The sequence below is a fragment of the Protopterus annectens genome, chromosome 1.part0, assembly GCF_019279795.1.
Source record: "Protopterus annectens isolate FY-2018-M chromosome 1.part0, PAN1.0, whole genome shotgun sequence".
In the NCBI taxonomy this organism is placed as follows: Eukaryota; Metazoa; Chordata; order Ceratodontiformes; family Protopteridae; genus Protopterus; species Protopterus annectens.
The window spans coordinates 1077334385-1077352503 of NC_056725.1; positions in this window are offsets into that span (position 1 = coordinate 1077334385).

Consider the following 18119-nt stretch of genomic DNA (forward strand, 5'->3'; position numbering starts at 1 on the left):
ACAACTGCTTAAAAGTGCCTTAGTCACTCTGCATGGGAGGGCCCTTGTTCTGCTGAGCAGCAAAATAAAACACCTCTGTCAGTCTCAAACCCCAGACCTTGAACACACTAGACTGCATGAAGTGCCACTAGGCCACAGTAGATTTACCACAAATTTGAGCTGTAATAAATATATCATGCATTACAATGAGTGAATGTAAAGGGAAAATAGGAATGTCACAACACAAATTTTGTTGTGTGGATCTTTACCAGCAGTTGTTGTAGAATTGCATGACATGACTGTGAAATGAGAACCAGCCATTCTAGCAAGAAATAATGCTATAGTAGCACTTTACAAACCCCACACAATATCAGAGCAGGATAAACACTGGCATATTTGGATAGGGCAGAAGCCATACTTCCCAGCTGTGACTGCTTTTCAGGCATGTCCCTGATTCCTAAACAAATGTTAGCTTTGTCCCTCAGAATCCCTCTGAAAAGTACTGACAGTAGGCCGAAGAGTGGGGAATTACACTTAATGAATAATGTCAATAAGTAATAGTACACACTGCTTGCATGTCAGAAAAGGTGTATTAATACATATGCTCTGATTCTCTTGCAGTCTCAACTTAACGTCTGCAATATATATTACAGGTGTACCCAACTTATATGTACCTTTCCCTGAGGCTGTTCAAATATATATCTGAGTGTATCAGAGGCCTAGCAGAGGGAGAAACACACATGCATTTCAGCTTGTCTGCTGTTACACACTCTGAAAATAGCTTTGGAATGAGTCCCACAAGCATACCATTATGTAGGAGTACAACACAGAAATATCAAAGGATGTAGCCATGTACTGTTAGCAACCAACTGTGATAATGCCATTTTTCCAGTGCAGAAAAGACCAGTGTGGTGCACAGACAAAGAATAATAGGCTAATCCCTGGCTATCATCTGGATATGTCCACAAGTGGGAGCTACGCAGACTACTTGCCTTGTTAGACTAACAGGTACACAGCAACCCTGTATGTTCAGCAAGATAAACATTACACAATAATATATAATGCTCTCTGTACTTCTGCACCCTTAACCAAAAGAATAATATACCTGTGTATTCAGGCTCTACCAAGGATGTAGGTAGGCATACTCAGTACTGAAATGTGTCCAGTTGTCTTGAGCAGCTCGTGCTAATGTCAACACAAATAAACAACAAACTGTTCAGAAGTGAGTAAATTAATATTTACAGTATAGTAGTTCACAAACAGTTCATGTGCCAGAGGAATACATTGCAATAACTACTTTTGTATGGCAGTTAATTGTCTAATTAGATAAGAAAGTACATACTCCCATGTATGTTGTGTAAGCATGTGGAGGGGTGAGTAAAATTCTACACTGCCAAGTTTGTACTAGAAGCAGCAACATTCAGGTCTGAGTACAACATGCAAATCACTGGCTACAACCCTAGCTTCAGAGATAAGAAGTATACCAACCTTCTGACTGACACAACGGTATCCACAGCAAACAAGCATGGGCCCCACTTTAGAAAGCTGAAATGGCTATGCCTACCTAACCTAGGATTTTATAGCAGTGGGCTGCTAAGACAGTGAGTAGTATAATTACCACACAGCAGGCTGCATGCAATTAGTAAATGGTGGGCACCAACTTGTGCAGAGGCCATCATATGCACATGTGCAGATACCTAGAAAAGCAAGCTGTACTTGTTGTCTACACATGCAATAATCTCATTGCAGCAGGAGAGAGAGAGACAGAGAGAGACAGAGACAGAGGCAGAGGCAGAGACACAGACAAAGACAGACAGAGAAACACAGAAAAAGAAAGAACAACAGGCAGAAAAAAAAAAATTCCTTTAAAAACAAATGGAACACAGCAATACAAACGAAAGGTATGTAACACATATGCATTTGCTGGCATATAGTAGATGTTTATGAAGAGTACTCTACATACTGTGAATCATCCATAAGTGGCAGCAGTACATATCTCTATGTATCTGTACATGTGCATAGGGCAAGGGACATACTGCAACTGTTTTTGAAGGGTGCACATATATACGTTGTTGAAGGTTGTTATGTGCATATTACTATGTAGGTTGTAGTGTGTGTAAAAGAAAATAGCATGCAGTGCTGGTATATGACATGTGGTGGTTAAACGCTGTGGGTATGCTCTGTCAGTTTTGCAGTGTTGTAGCCAGTGATGCCTGCTAAAGCTACATGGGCTGAGGACACCTTCAATGCAGTCTGCACAATACTGGGCAATATTATCACATAACTGTATATCTCACAACTGTCGCATAAGTCATATTCCCACCATGAATAGTGGACTGTATATGTGCCTATATGGACATCTATATGTACAGCAATGGATGTTTATATGAATATGTAGATATATGTAGATATATGTAGATATATATATATATATATATATATATATATATATATATATGTATATATATATATATATATACATATATATACACATATATAGATATATAGATATATATATATAGATATATAGACATATATATATATATATATATATATATATATATATATATATATATATATATATATATATATATATATAGATAGAGGGAGAGCGACATGGGGCATACTTCGACAGGTGCCTGGTGACCAAGGTATGGACTGAATCGCAGTGTTGACACTGCAGTGTTGACACTGCAGTGCCATCCCTTCTTGCCAGAGCACTGTACCCATTAACTACCACATAGGTGTTTGTCTACCTAACACCGAAGGTGTGATAAGGGAACATGGGGCACAGGTGGACTGTAGCCTCCCCTTTGATAATCACAGTGCCACACTGGTCATGTACTCTGTCTACGTGGTACACGTCATCACAAAAGGTGTGTCATCTAGGGAAATATAGGTCAGTGTTCTCCTCCACTTATCACACTTAAAACCCATTAGAGAGTACAATGCCAGCTACAGCAACTGGAAAGGCCACAGACATACCTCACAAAGAGTAATACCAGTCTCAAACAGATGCCCTATGCAGACCGACTCACAAAACCACAGCTACACTGTGTTGCATAGCACCTACCCAGAGATGACCTCTGCATAACATACTGAGCTATGTCACACCCATAGCTGTTGGACATCCTCCACGTAAACATATTACAATCCCTCCCAGATACACGCTCTAGGGCCCTACATCTTGTCAGCTCACTAAACAGCACATGCTGGAGGTATAGAGTCCTAACTCACAGACATGCCATACTCTGGAACAAACCACCTATCAATAGCAAACAAAGATCCTCATTAGCAGTTGTCATAAATACTCCTGATGATTGTTTGGGAGATAGTAAATACACCCCGGGAATCACCTCTGTGGCTCTGGTTGATAGGGGCAAATGAAATTAAATTACATGTGTGTCAAAGGCCAGGGTAGCGTATGGCTAGGCTGCTGTAGGCCCTAGGGCCAATAGTGTATTACCTACCCATGACATGAAGCACACACACATGTACTTAGTGCAATAACTGCTATGTGAGGTTGACTTAGTGTGATGGTGAATGTGTGCAAGGTCTGTAAAGGTGTGATAGCTTATTGTGAAATAGTTTCTGTCATGGTAGTTTGTGTCCTAGCTGTGATCCCAGCAAAAGATGTGTATGCTATTGCTAGGCAGAAAAAGTAGTATGGCATACGGTGTGACGTAGTCCCTTGTTGTCGACTGTCGTGTCCCATTGTGGGCTAAAGCAATACATGTATGCTTAGTGAGTGGTACTGCTGGTGAATCCAACTCTCATATGAACTGTAGTACTACCTGAAGCTGTAGGCCTAAACAGTACAGTATGGTGTATGTTTACATTGCTTGGTAACACTGTTTTGTGTCCTCCCTTTAGTCCTCACAGATTACATACCTCAGGCATAAGGTTTTCTAAGTAGTGACACACAGTACTGTATGGTACACAGGTAAAGCTCATCTGGGTTGGCATACATTTGTGTGTTGTATGTATGTCTGATGTGTGTGTAATTATGCCTGTACCATGCCCTCAATCATATCTGTGTTACAGGGTATACGTGTGTATCTAGCTACATGTATAGTCTAGTACAGCAATATGCCACCTATATCAACAACTGTGCACATATGTTAGGCAGGGGTTTGGCATGAAAGACTACTGTGGTATACTGGTAATACTGTAATTGTACTTTATATTCATTGCAATGGATGACATCTTTCTTCATCTATTAGCTTGATATATACCTCCTCTGGCTAGGTGGTGCATTGTGTCACATACAGTGTGTCATATACTGTTGTATAGTCTTACATACTGGTTTCACTTTGTTGCTGTGCAGAACATGGTTTAATATATAGAATGTGCCAGGCACTCTCAGGCAGTTGTGGGCTGAGCACTGATATGTGGTATTAAAAGTGTGTATCTACTGACAGCCAATAGGTTGCTATATATGGCATTTCATTGATGTCTGTACTTTAGAATGTTAAGTGTGCCACACGACTTGCTCACAATTATTGTTTTATTGCCTTCCAGGAACGTGTCTCATAATCGCAAACCTGCATATTCCCCTGAAGATGAAGAAATAATCCTAGACGCCCTACTACAACAACATACCCTGCTGTTCTCCAGAACCAGCCAGGACTAGCATGGGCACACTGCACTGTGGCAAGATGTTGTCCATTGGGTGAATGACATAGGCATGCATAACTGGACTTATGAGCAGGTACGCCATCACTGCAGTGATTTAATTAGACATGTCCGGCAGCATACCTCCGATGTCCACAGAAAACAGCTTGCCACAGGTGGTGGTGCAGCATCACACCCGCCCCTCACCAGAGTGGAAGAGCTGCTCCTCAGCGTGGGGGCTCCTGGCCAACCACTACAACAGACATGTGTCATCATGGAGGCCAGAGTCACCCAGCAAGTTGACTCAGAGCATGCAGGTAACATGGCATATCTGTAGACTACTGTTAGCTTGATTGTTAGAACATACATATGTCAGATGTGTACTGTGTATTTAGAAGATGAGGAGCCTGGTGTTGTGCAATACTGATAATTTGGAACATAATCTGTATGCCTGTGACTGTCACATGTTGTACTACTGTAAAGTTGCAAACTCACAGCAGCAATGCCATTGTTGTTGACACTGACAAACTGTCTCATATCCTTGTAGGTCCCTCTAGTGTGACAGCAAGACAGCAGACCCATGCTGGTGAGTGTTCTACATTTAATGTAGCAAATAACATGTGCATGTCATATGTGAGTTGTAGGCCATATACGGATCTAAAACACCTACACATAATGCATGCTCTGCATGTTTTCTGTGGGACTATGCACATCCCAGTAACATGAGCAGCTGCTTCAAATACACGCAATACACAGAGCATCCCAACCAATTGTGGTACACTGTAGTGGACATTGTATAGGCAGAGTCAATACACATACACACAACATACACCACTTTGTCATACACAGTCAGTGTTAATATGATACACATGGCCTATTTAGACACCTGCTGTAAGGTCAGACTTCAGTATCCCAAATGTCAATCACACAGCACACATACTATACCTGAGGGGTAGAGGCCTATCATGGCGTGTGCAGCACTCTCCAACACACAACACATTCATGTTAGGCAATGCTCCCTATTGAACACCTTACATACCCATGTAACAACTGCCTGTGAAATGGTTAATGTAGACAAAGTGCTGCAGTTCAGGTACAGCAAGATAGTTGCCAGTGTGGCACACATTAGTGGCCTTGAGTGACCACATGATGCTGTCTGATGATGGCTCATGGTACTACACTACATCCAGTTACAGTAACTACAGTACTACACATAGCATTCATTGCTATACACCTGACAGCTGTGTGCATCTGGCCATGGCATGTATACCTATGAGTGATGGTGCACAGAACATTGGAAAGCATTTAATACTTGCACGGCAGTGTTGTGTCCATGTACACATTGTGTTCTCGGGTGAGACCAATCAGTGAACAACATACATGCATCAAAGACATGTATACTGTTATTAACAAGGACTCTCTACACTTGCACTGCATGCTGTTGAGCAACACACATCCTGCATGATGACATGTGTGATAGGATTCTTAGGCTTGTGATACTGTACTCCACCATCAACCACTAATGAGTAAGTTCTGGATTGCTTTTGGTGTGTGTGTGTGTGTGTGTGTGTGTGTGTGTGTGTGTGTGTGTGTGTGTGTGTGTGTGTGTGTATGTGTGTGTGTGTGTGTGTGTGTGTGTGTGTGTGTGTGTGTGTGTGTGTGTGTGTGTGTGTGTGTGTGTGTGTGTGTCAATTTTACTCAGTACTGTATTTGTGTGCATGTGTGTATGTGTTCATGTGCCCATGTGTGCATGTGTGCATGTGTTCATGTGTCCATGTGTGCATGTGTCCATGTATGCATGTGTGCATGTGTGCACGTGTGCATGTGTTCATGTGTCCATGTGTGCATGTGTGCATGTGTGCATGTGTCCATGTGTGCATGTGTGCATGTATGCATGTGTTCATGTGTTCATGTGTCCATGTGTGCATGTGTGCATATCCATGTGTGCATGTGTCCATGTGTCCATGTGTGCATGTGTGCATGTGTTCATGTGTCATGTGTGCATGTGTGCATGTGTGCTAACATCAGGGACATGGGTCCAGTCGACATCCCTCTGTCTTCCTCTCACAGGTGCTGAGGTTGTGTTGGTTGAGTGCAGCAGGAAACCTGAAGTCACTGCCACAAATAGTGGAAATGATGATACATGCGTTGTGACACAGGCAGGTTTGACAGGGTCTGTCATTGGTCCGCCAATCGACAGTACACATCTTTCCACCCCATCTATGCACGCATTCATACTGCCAATACATCCCTCATCACCAATGGCCTTAGCTGAGGGACAGCATACAGTAGGCAATGACCAGGATAGTGTGGTATCTATGGCATATGCATCCCCTCACAGCAGCCATATCTGGACTCTTGGAATGGTACCACATAGGCAGATGTCCAGGGATTCTCGTGGGAGCACTGCTGGTCATAATGCCCCTGGCAGACATGCCCTCACAGGTCTTACAACCTCAGGTATGTTCTGGGCTGTAATGCAGGCACAGGCACGTATGGAACGGTACATCAGACAGGGACTAAGGATGCAGAGGGCCCATAACACCGCTATCAATGACAGTATCTGTGACCTTGCCGGTGCCATCTGTAATTACACCAAGGTCATTGATAGACGTTGGGGTGAGACACTAGATGTCCTCTGCAATGTCATGTCCATGTGCCAGGACAGTGCAGGACAACTGAGATGTCGACGTGGATGTATGCCAGCAACATCATCAGCTGGCAGTCGTCATGGATGACATACTAGTCACAGCCGCTCCCGTAGTGGCAGTACCAGCCTCAGCAATGTTGGGGCTGGGTTGTCAATAGACATTCCTAGAAGACCATGTGCACGTGGCTCTGGCCAGTTCCAGCAGGGACATGGGTCCAGTCGACATCCATCTGCCTCTGATGATAGTACCCAGTCTGGCTTAGTACCAGATACTGTCCATGACACCCCTGCCATGAGCAGGTACTGTGTCCACGGCCAGAGATGGTGATCTGTACAGCCTGGCAGGTACAGTCTGTGGCTGACCCACAACCTCCCGTATTTGGCAGCCACATGGTGGAACTGTGTGCATGCAGACACACACACACATAAACCAAACACCTAGGGATAACACATACACACACATTACATCAACATTGACCCATGCTGTACTGTGGTCCCCCACACACACACACACACACACACACACACACACACACACACACACACACACACACACACACACACACACACACACACAGACACACACACATACATGTTGATTGGATGGGTCAATGTCGGGCTCTGGCAAACCGACAACACACCCTGTGCATATGATGAAACTGTGCCACCTCCTGTCATCTGTAACATTGATGCAGGAACAGGCTAACATGGTACTGATGCACAGGGTGACTTAATAGCAGTGTAGCAATGTTAGCATGTGGTCAACAGTAAAGTGTAATGATATCCTTGTAGGTATATCTGAGCAGGCATGATGCATTAAAGCTATGATTATCAATGTAGTATTGTTTACATTAGTGTTAATTCCAAAAATGTATTGTCCACCCATGTGCCACCTGGCTGATGTGTGTAGTTCTGTCAGCATGTGTTGGTGAGTGGACAGTATGTGTGTGATGTGTGCAGTACAGATTTGCAGGTGTACATTTGTGAACATGGTGGAGGTGCACTGTCTGCATGTATGTGCATAGTGGACACATGGGAAGGGTGACATGCCCTGTATTACACAGTGTTAACACTTCATAGTTTCTATTGCTGGCCAGTATGCATTTTACTACACATGTGTTTTAACTTTGGTACATGTGTGTATGACATGGTTTGACACTATGCTGTGGGTGATACTGTTAATATCAGTCACTGATTTGCATTCTGGTAGTATACACAACCTCAACAGCCTGACTATAACCAATCGTTAGTTGATGTCTTGACAACTGACACAAACATGTAGGAAACACAGTAACATTTGTATCCTTCCAGGACAATACTATACCAGTAACCAGTGATACTGACCGCCACACATTCCTGGGACCACTCCTGTTTGGCATGTAGCCCTCTTAGGTACAAGCAAACACAGTAGGGATATGTCCGTCCACATCTGGTAATGCATACAGTGGCCTACAATGCATTCTCTGGATGAGACACTTATCCTCCACAAGGGTATCATACAGACAGATACCTGTTGACCAACCCATGCTGTAAAGCTATAAGCCAACTATAGCATAGTCATCCACATTTACTAAACATAGTATCCCAACAGTACCACATAGGTAGTAGCCCACGACATGTAGAAGGGGTAACGATGTGTACATATAGCCACATGTTATGTCATCTGTCCTTTGGTATTCACATTTCCAAAGGCATTCTGAAGTCCCTCGGTGTATCACATAAGCAATAAGGGGTCTGTATGCATATCCACGAAGTTGTTGCACACCTATAAGGAGTGTCCATTTTTGACAAACTTTGTTGTGCTTGAACATGTCTGAAATATACCCCAGGCATGTACCCTCACTCACACTATTCTATAGAAACTGTCATGGGTGTGTGTGACACAGATGACCTAGGCCACAGATCACTACAGTGGCTGGCCTTGTCACAAACATACATATGTGACCTAAGGTCTGAGAAGCAGCAGCGCAATCTGTCAAAGGTAACAGATGTATTCATGTAGAAAGCAAGCTTCACACCTATGAACTAATTGAGGTCACATGTACATATATGTATTTGCCACACAAATACCTGAAGTGTGCAATGCACATACTGTTGTTTCACTAATATGTCATACAGTAGTAAAAGCAAAACCCACAGCACATTGACCAACAGTGTCATACACACACACACCAACTGTAGGATTTAAACTCCTACCTAACTATGCTATGATATTAGAGAAATACACATTAACACAACATGCTATATGCTTTATGGGGAGATTTCATTTCCACTGCTGTATTTGTGGAATGCTGACATCATCAGGCATGGCAAAGAGGAATTTACCTCTTTTAATGTGTTTTCCTAGTCTCCAAAAAGGGCACTCCTCTTAAAGGAAATCACACACACTCCACAATTGCAGGATTCAAACCCCTACCTAACTAGATTATGATATTAGAGAGATAAGCATTAACATGACATGCTGTATGCTTTATTGTGAGTTTCCCTTTCCACTGCTGTATTTGTGGGATGCTGACATCATCAGACTTGGCAAAGAGGAATTTACCTCTTTTAATGTGTTTTCCTAGTCTCCAAAAAGGGCACTCCTGTCAAAGGAAATCACACACAAACATACACCCCCCACACACTCAGCAATTGCAGGATTCAAACCCCTACCTAACTCTGCTATGATACTAGAGAAATATGCATTAACACGACATGCTATATGCTTTCCTGGGAGCTTTTATTTCCACTGCTGTATTTGTTGGATGCTGACATCATCAGACTTGGCAAAGAGGAATTTACCTCTTTTAATGTGTTTTCCTAGTCTCCAAAAAGGCACTCCTCTCAAAGGAAATCACACATAAGCATACACCCCCTCCCCCACACACAGCAACTGCAGGATTCAAATCCCTACCTATGTTATGATACTAGAGGACTACTCATTAACACGACACACTATATGCTTTACTGGGTGCTTTCATTTCTCCTGCTATATTTGTAAGATGCTGAAATCATCAGACTGGACATGGTAATGTGTGTGCACTTTGTTTTATGCAATCCCAGGACTGCACCATGGGGGACAGCAAGTGTTAACAGCTTGAACAGGACTCCACAATTCTTAGCTTGTGTGATCTATCTGTGGACCAGTTATCAATCCATCATATGACAATACATATTTATGCACAGATTGTTGATTTTGTGGATACGACATGTGTCTGAGATGTTGGAAAAGGGCTATTCAAAGTCTATGTGGGACGTGTGTAGCTCATTTCAGTGATATATGTCCTGGGTGGCTGCGTTGCAAACAGTCTAGCAGGTTTGGGAACCATGATCTGCCCATGACCAAACCAAAGTTGGTAGGGTTGTGTGTCTGTCGGCTTCCAATAGCTCTGTTTATGACTTCAATCATGATGGACTCCATGGCCTTGCAGATCAGACTTCATAGGCTTATAAGACTATAGTTCCCATGGTCTGTTGTGCACCAACACTTGTGGAGTGTGCCATATGTTGCTGTAACCCATTCAACGGTTTCATATCCTGTAGAGAGGGTGAGGCTCAACAGACTGTTCAGGTGCAGGGTCTGTTTGTTCTGCAGTTCACTTATGACACATATAGGGAAACAATGTAATCCAACTGATGCCATGTTTTCAGCTTTGGAAGGAGCTGTTTACCCATTCTACACATGATATCTCCTGGTATGATTATAGGGCCTTTTGTCAGTGGGAGGTGGGTATGTATGTATGGGCCTGTCTGACAGGATGTCAGCATTGTCAGTCAGGTACAGTTGGCCCTGACTCAGGACATATATGAGTGTACATTGCTATTTATGACATAGCTGAAGGAAGTGTCATGGTTCTGTCTGGGCTCCTTCGCAGATAATCTTTTCAAAACACCAACAAACTAGTGCTAAACCCCTGTTATACTCTTTTACACACTGAACACCCTACTGATCCTTTTTGATCAGTCAAAAGAGTATTTCATCATAATATCCTGACATGTCCAACGGTCACTTTTGTGTGTACTCTCCAGTCCAGCTGGTGAATATGGGACATTTCTGGCAATGTTACAATTGCCTTATGTACACAGACAACCCTCTCCTCCTCCCAACAAACTCAGATATATGTGAGAGATGCAACTATATGGACAAACTGGAGGCTGAGCTCTCTCGACCCATGACTGTCACAGTCTATCAGGAGGAGAAGGTAACCACACACACCACAAATCCAGTCTCACATAGACCTATAGCAACAGCAAACCAAACACATAAACACACAAAAACATACTCGGAGGCTCTAAATAAAAATCTGCCTAAGCAGCAGAGACCTCCGAAGCAGACACCCAAACAACTGCTACCCCACAACAATACCCACATATCACATTGTTCACAAAGTCAGTGTGCCACACAGTCCCTGCCCTTAAGGCTAAACAACACACCTAATACACTTGTAATAGGTGACTCTATTGTCAGGCACACTGATGTCCCACTCACCAGGCTGAACAAGGAGAAGGTCACTGTAAGCTGTCTGTCGGGTGCCAGGATCCGCCACATAACACATGCACTCAGGTCACTCCAAACCAAGTGCAAATATGATTTTGTCATTGTCCATGCTGGTGTGAATGACCCGAGACATTCCTCCCTAAACTACATGAGAAGAGACATATAGGAGCTCTCTGATCATGTAGCCCAGGTCGGTATGACCCTGACATTGTGTAGCATCTTACCGTCACCAAGAATGATGCCACAGTATAAAGACAAAATGATCAATTTTAACAGTTGGCTAACGTATTGGTGTCATTCAAAGGGGATCCAGTGTCTGTCAGCCTGGGATGACATGCTCGACAAGCCACATTGCTTCACTAGGGATGGCTTGCACCTGTCACCGCTGTGCTTTTGAATACTGGCTAAGGCTCTTGCCACCCCCATAGTGCCTTTTTAGGCAAGGCTCAAAAGACAAACCCACCTCCGTAGACAATACAAGGTAAAAGAAACTAAGGGTAATGCTGCTCAATGCCAGAAGTCTACACCTCAAAATGCATGCACTCAAGGCTCTCTTCAGTATGGAGAATATCGATATCTGTGCAGTAACAGAAACCTGGTTCAAGGCTCCCAAAAGCACCCCAGCACTACCTGGTTATACTTCATACCATGCTTTTTGGCCACAAAACCCGGACTGAACCACAAAAGGAGGGGGAGTATCCATATACATGAAAGATACACACACCTCCAGGTTAGTAGCACTGCACAAAGCATCGGAGACCATCCATGTGCAACTAACAGTGGGCAAAACTGCCTTTCAGTTTGTAGCCTGCTACAGACCACCCTCCCAAACTCAGGGACCCCACTCAGCTTTCCTGAGAACACTGGAGATTATGACGGTCTCTCCAAACACCATTATATTGGGTGACTTCAACTACCTAAACATTGACATGGGAATACTAGTCAAGCCCCAACACCCTCACCCAACAGTTCCTAGAATTTATAAACTCAAATGCCCAACCCAGAATTAATGGTCATGCTCCACCTCAGGATATCCAAATCCCTTAGAGCTACACACTCCAGGGACTTAAACCTCAGCACAGAAATAAATAGGACATGCTGGAGGGACAGATTAATATCCCAGAGGCTCCCCTCACTCTGGAATGAAATCCCAGTCCAAGTTAGGCAGAGCCCCTCACTGACCCTCTTCAAGAGAAATCTTGACGATTGGATGGGAGATCGTACATTTACCCCTGGGATCTCTTCTGGGTCCCTGCAAGACAGAGGCACAATAAACTAGCCGTAAAATGGCTATCTTGTGTGACCTACTATTCAAAGGCACAGTCTACTAATCTAAAAGGATTGCGAAAGCAAAACACACTCTGGCTAGGCTTATAAATGCCCTAGGGCAGATAGCCTAGTATCAACCTATGAACCTATGAACCTATGATAATGTTTGGAGTGCACATTATTTATTGATGATACTGATTGCAGGTTTTTTATCTTCTTTGCTTTCCCACTTTCTATTAACAACCTAAGTATCTGTAGTACATATTTGATTATGACAGGGTTCCAATATATTATATATGTGTCTGTTGTCATATAACTGTGTGCACATGGCAGGATTGGTGAATTGTGAGAGGTTCCTGGGTTAACACATGCAACTGCCAGATATGTGTGTGGCACACTGCTGTACTCAGACATGGCCTAAGTGTGTGAGCATGCCCAGTTTGGCCTTTCAGTGTTTTTTTGCCTGACATTTGTCTCATTTATTCGTGTGTGAGCATGCCCAGTGTGACCTTTCAGTATGTTGCTGTCTGAAGTCCACTACATTTGTTAATGTGTGTGAACATGCACAATATTAAAATTTATACTATATGTGTGTTGAAAATCAAGTTATATTTTTACTGCAGGGCTTACCTTTGTGTCATACCTCAACAGGGATTATGCTGTGGCTGCAGGGTTTCCATGAAACACTTTGCATAGACTTATCAACATTTCTTCATACAAGCTGACCACTGAAATACTGTCATGGTTTGGTGGTTCAGTACTGTGACTATAGTGCACAGTATCCTGGGTTCCAGGCCTGTCACTGCTTTATATTTTCATACTGGGCAGACCAGACTGCTTAAGGACCAGTAAAGCAAATATGAGCATGTTTACCTGCTTTTGCCCAACTTTGACCGAACTTGCCCAACATTGCTCAACATTAACCAACATTGCTGAACGTTGCCTAATATTGCTCAACATTGCCCAAAGTTGTGCTAGTTAGTGTGTGCAATTTTGTTTACATATACTAAATAGTGGTAAAAGCTGTTTAGCACTGCTTTATATTGCTTAAAGAATGGCAATCATGCCTCAGGTGGTGCTGCAGGGCTGCCTATGTCAGATGCACATAGTACACTCCCTATACATGTTTGGAAACAGGTAGTGTCAAGTTAGGCATCTCTTTTACTATATGTGCGAGTCAGAGAGAGGTATCATTTCCAGGGTTCCTACTGAGCCAGTGTGTGTGCTATGCATTGCTTCTTTGCCAAGGCCAAAGCATACTGGGCACGCCTCCTTCTGCCTACTGGGGCAGGCTCAGGTTGTTCCTCCTCCGAGTCACGCTCTGCCTGTGATGGCCTTGGCAATGGTGGGGGGCTGTTTGGCCTGGGCCTATGCTGCTCCTGCTGCAACTGTTTTCGCAGGATCATATTATGTACCATAGCACATACCATGACAATTTGGGTACATGTAGTTGGTGAATACTGCAAGGCTGCACCAGATGTGTCCAAGCACCGGAACCATGACTTAAGCAGCCCAAACACACGCTCGATTACATTTCGTGTTTGTGAGTGTACCTCAGTATGGCGTTCCTGTTCAGGTGTGTGTGCATTTCTTTTTTTTTTTTTTTTTTTTTAAAACAAGTTTATTGTTTTTAACATACAAAATAAATATCATAACAATTTTATACAAGTAATGAAAATAGAAATGGTTATAACATTCAATAAAATAACCAAAGTATTTACAAAGACATCCACTACAATCAAATCAATTAATTAAACTAAAATACCATGCTATTGAAGTTAAGATTTTTTTAACAAATTTTGTAAAGTATCCCATATAACATAATAAGATGTTTTTCTAGTAGTTCTTGATTTTATTGTCATCAATTCCATATGGCAAATTACAGTCATAACATTTTTAAATTCATTAAAAGAAGGAGGTGTATCTGAAATCCAATTTCTGGTTATTATTTTTCTAGCCACTGCTAGAATAGACCATAACAAGGGAAGCTTAACTTTTTTAACACTTTGAGGTACAGGAGTGTTGAATAATATAAGAGATTTAGAAATAATAAAATTATCTGTAAAAAGAGCCTGCAAAAAATCATTGATTGACTTCCAATATTCTTTCAATTGTATACAGTCATAAAACATATGTGCCCAATCAGCATTAATTTCTACATTACATCTTTTACATAGATTATCTTTATTATTTATTTTATTCATCATCAAAGATGTATAAAAGGATCTATGTAAAAATTTCCAAGTAAAAAGTCTCCAGATAATGGAAGAAGTAGTTTTATAGGCAGATTCCAAAATATATTGTTTATCTTGTTGATTTGGTAATTCACCATTAATGGAAGTGAAATAATTCCAATAGGTATCTACATTGTAATAAGTTTCTTCTCTAATAATTTTATGTATGTATGAAAGCTTACCTTTATCAGAAACTTTATGTTGTAAATTTAATATCAAGTAATCAATCAGTGTTGGAACAGATTCTTTAACTGTTATAGACATTAAATCTATTTTATTAATGAGATGTTGTCTAAAGGTCTGAACTTCTAACCAATAAGTTTCTCTCAGATCAAATTCTTGTTTTAAAAAGTCTAAATTTTTAACTTTATTATCAGATAGCAACTGATACCAGTACTTTAGATCATTGTCTGTGACTGAATGAGTTCTTTCAGAGTTGGTTGACAAAAGCATACCTTGTGTATACATTATAGGGAATATAATAAAATTCCATTCCTTATACTTAGGATGCATGAATATAAAATTACGATAACTAATAATAATGTTTAATGGATAACTAAGTATATATTTTGGTGTAATAGGTGAAGTGCAAAATTCTTTTAGTAACCATAGCATGGAGTTATTTACAATCATATTTTCATGTGTTAAAGAGATTTTCATGAAGTGAACACTAATTAGTTCCCAGTAATCTTTCCATTTTGCAACATATGACTGATCTATTAACAAAGTAATAACTTTTATAGTAGAAGATATAGTATATAAGTTAAAGTCTGGAAAAGAAATGCCCCCTTGACACCAGCTATTAGTATGTTTCTTTAATGCAATCCTAGGTCTATTAGGTGCCCATAGGAAGTTTAACATTAATGTATTCAATTTCTTGATAATTATTTTTGTAGGTGGGAGTATTATTGATTGTATTAAGTATAATAACTTGGGGAATATTATCATTTTAATAATTGTAAGTCTCTCTTCCATAGTAAAAAACATATTATTCCAGGTATTGAAAAGATTTTGTATATTAAGATGACAGGTATTATAATTATTATGTATAATAGATTTGATATCTTTAGTTAATATTATACCTAGATAAGTTATCTGACCTGAATTGGGTATATATTTACTAAAATCACTAACGAGAACATTTTTTCGTGTATATATAGGTAGTATTTTAGTTTTTTCTTCATTGAATATTAAACCAGAAATATTTTTAAAATTCATCATTTTATCAAATAGGGACTGCATAAAAGAATTAGATCCTACTGATGTAATTAGAACATCATCTGCAAAAAGTTGAATTTTAGATGTTGTATTTTCATCTATTTCAAATCCCTCTATATCAGTACTGTTTTTGATCAGATTAGCCCAAGGCTCCATTATTAAAGTAAATAATAGTGGAGAAAGTGGACACCCTTGTTTTGTACCTTTTAAAATGGGTATTTTTTGTGAAACATATGTTCCTATCTTAATGTAAGCCAATGCTCCTTTGTATAGATGTTCTATTAGATTTACAAATGCATCTGAGATGTTTGCGCACTTCAGTAAGGTAAACAAATAGTCCCAACTTACTGAATCAAATGCTGAACTTATATCGAGACTAATAAGTGTTAAATCTTTATTTCTCCTATTTGCAAAATCAATTAATGTTAGAGTCCTCCTTATATTATCAAAAGTGTTTCTATTTATAATGAAGCCTGTCTGATCTATATCTATAATGCCTGGGATGATTGTCTTCAATCTATCAGCAAAAATACTCATAAACATTTTATAATCAACATTAAGTAATGAAATGGGTCGATATGAAGTGCATCTAGTTGGATCTTTATTGGGTTTTACAATTGGCGAAATAAATGTGTATTGCCAAGATGGGGGAGTTATTAGCTCATTTTGGGCCAAAATAAAAACCTTATGTATTAATGAGTATGTACTTTTAGAAAGAATTTTATATATCTCTGGTATAATACCATCATTACCTGATGCTTTGTTTGATTTAAGCTTGTTTATTTGTGTAACAACCTCTGTATATGAAATACTTTTATCCAATAGTTTAGTCTGTTGTTTATTAAGTTTTTTATTCATGTTTGTAGTTATAAATTCCTTTATTTATCTATAGGTTCCATGTTAATGTTATTATGATTAATTTTGTGAAAGTGATTTCTAAATTCATCTAATATTTCTGGTAGACTAGAAACATTCTTCTTTTCCTTAGAGAAAATTTCTTTGATATGATTTTGCTTATTCAACCTTTTGTTTTATTTTAAGTCTATGTAAGTATTTGGGGCTTACTGAGTAAGACAAAAACTTGTATTTCTCTAAAGTTATTTTAACTTTATGAGTTAAAATTTCTTTGTATTTCTCATTTAGTTTGTTTATTTCTTCAATGACTTTTTGTCCATAATATTTTCTTTATTATTATGCTTATAAGAGTCTAATTTACTTTGAATATCTAATAATTCCTTATCCCAAGATTTCCTTTTATTATTATACCATCTGATACTTTGTCCATATAGATATGATTTTAAAGCATCCCAAACATAAACAATGGAGACTTCAGGAGTATTATTTATGTCTAAAAAATGTTGCACTTCTGAAAGTATATAATCTTTATAGTCTTTTAGTTGAGTTAAGTATGCTGGTATCCTTTTGATCTGAACATTGTAAGTACTTTTATCATGAACTCAAAGACAATTGAATTATGATCTGATATAGGACACAAAATGATTTTAGAGTTAATTAATTCTGTTACCATCTGGTTAGAAATAAAGACTCTCCCCGGGATTCATGAACCTTGCGCCAGGCGCCAGCATAGCGTCGGCGTTATAACGCCAAATATGGCTGCTTAGCGATTCAGGTATGAATGAATCCCACGTGCACTACGGGCATGCGCCGTAAAGAA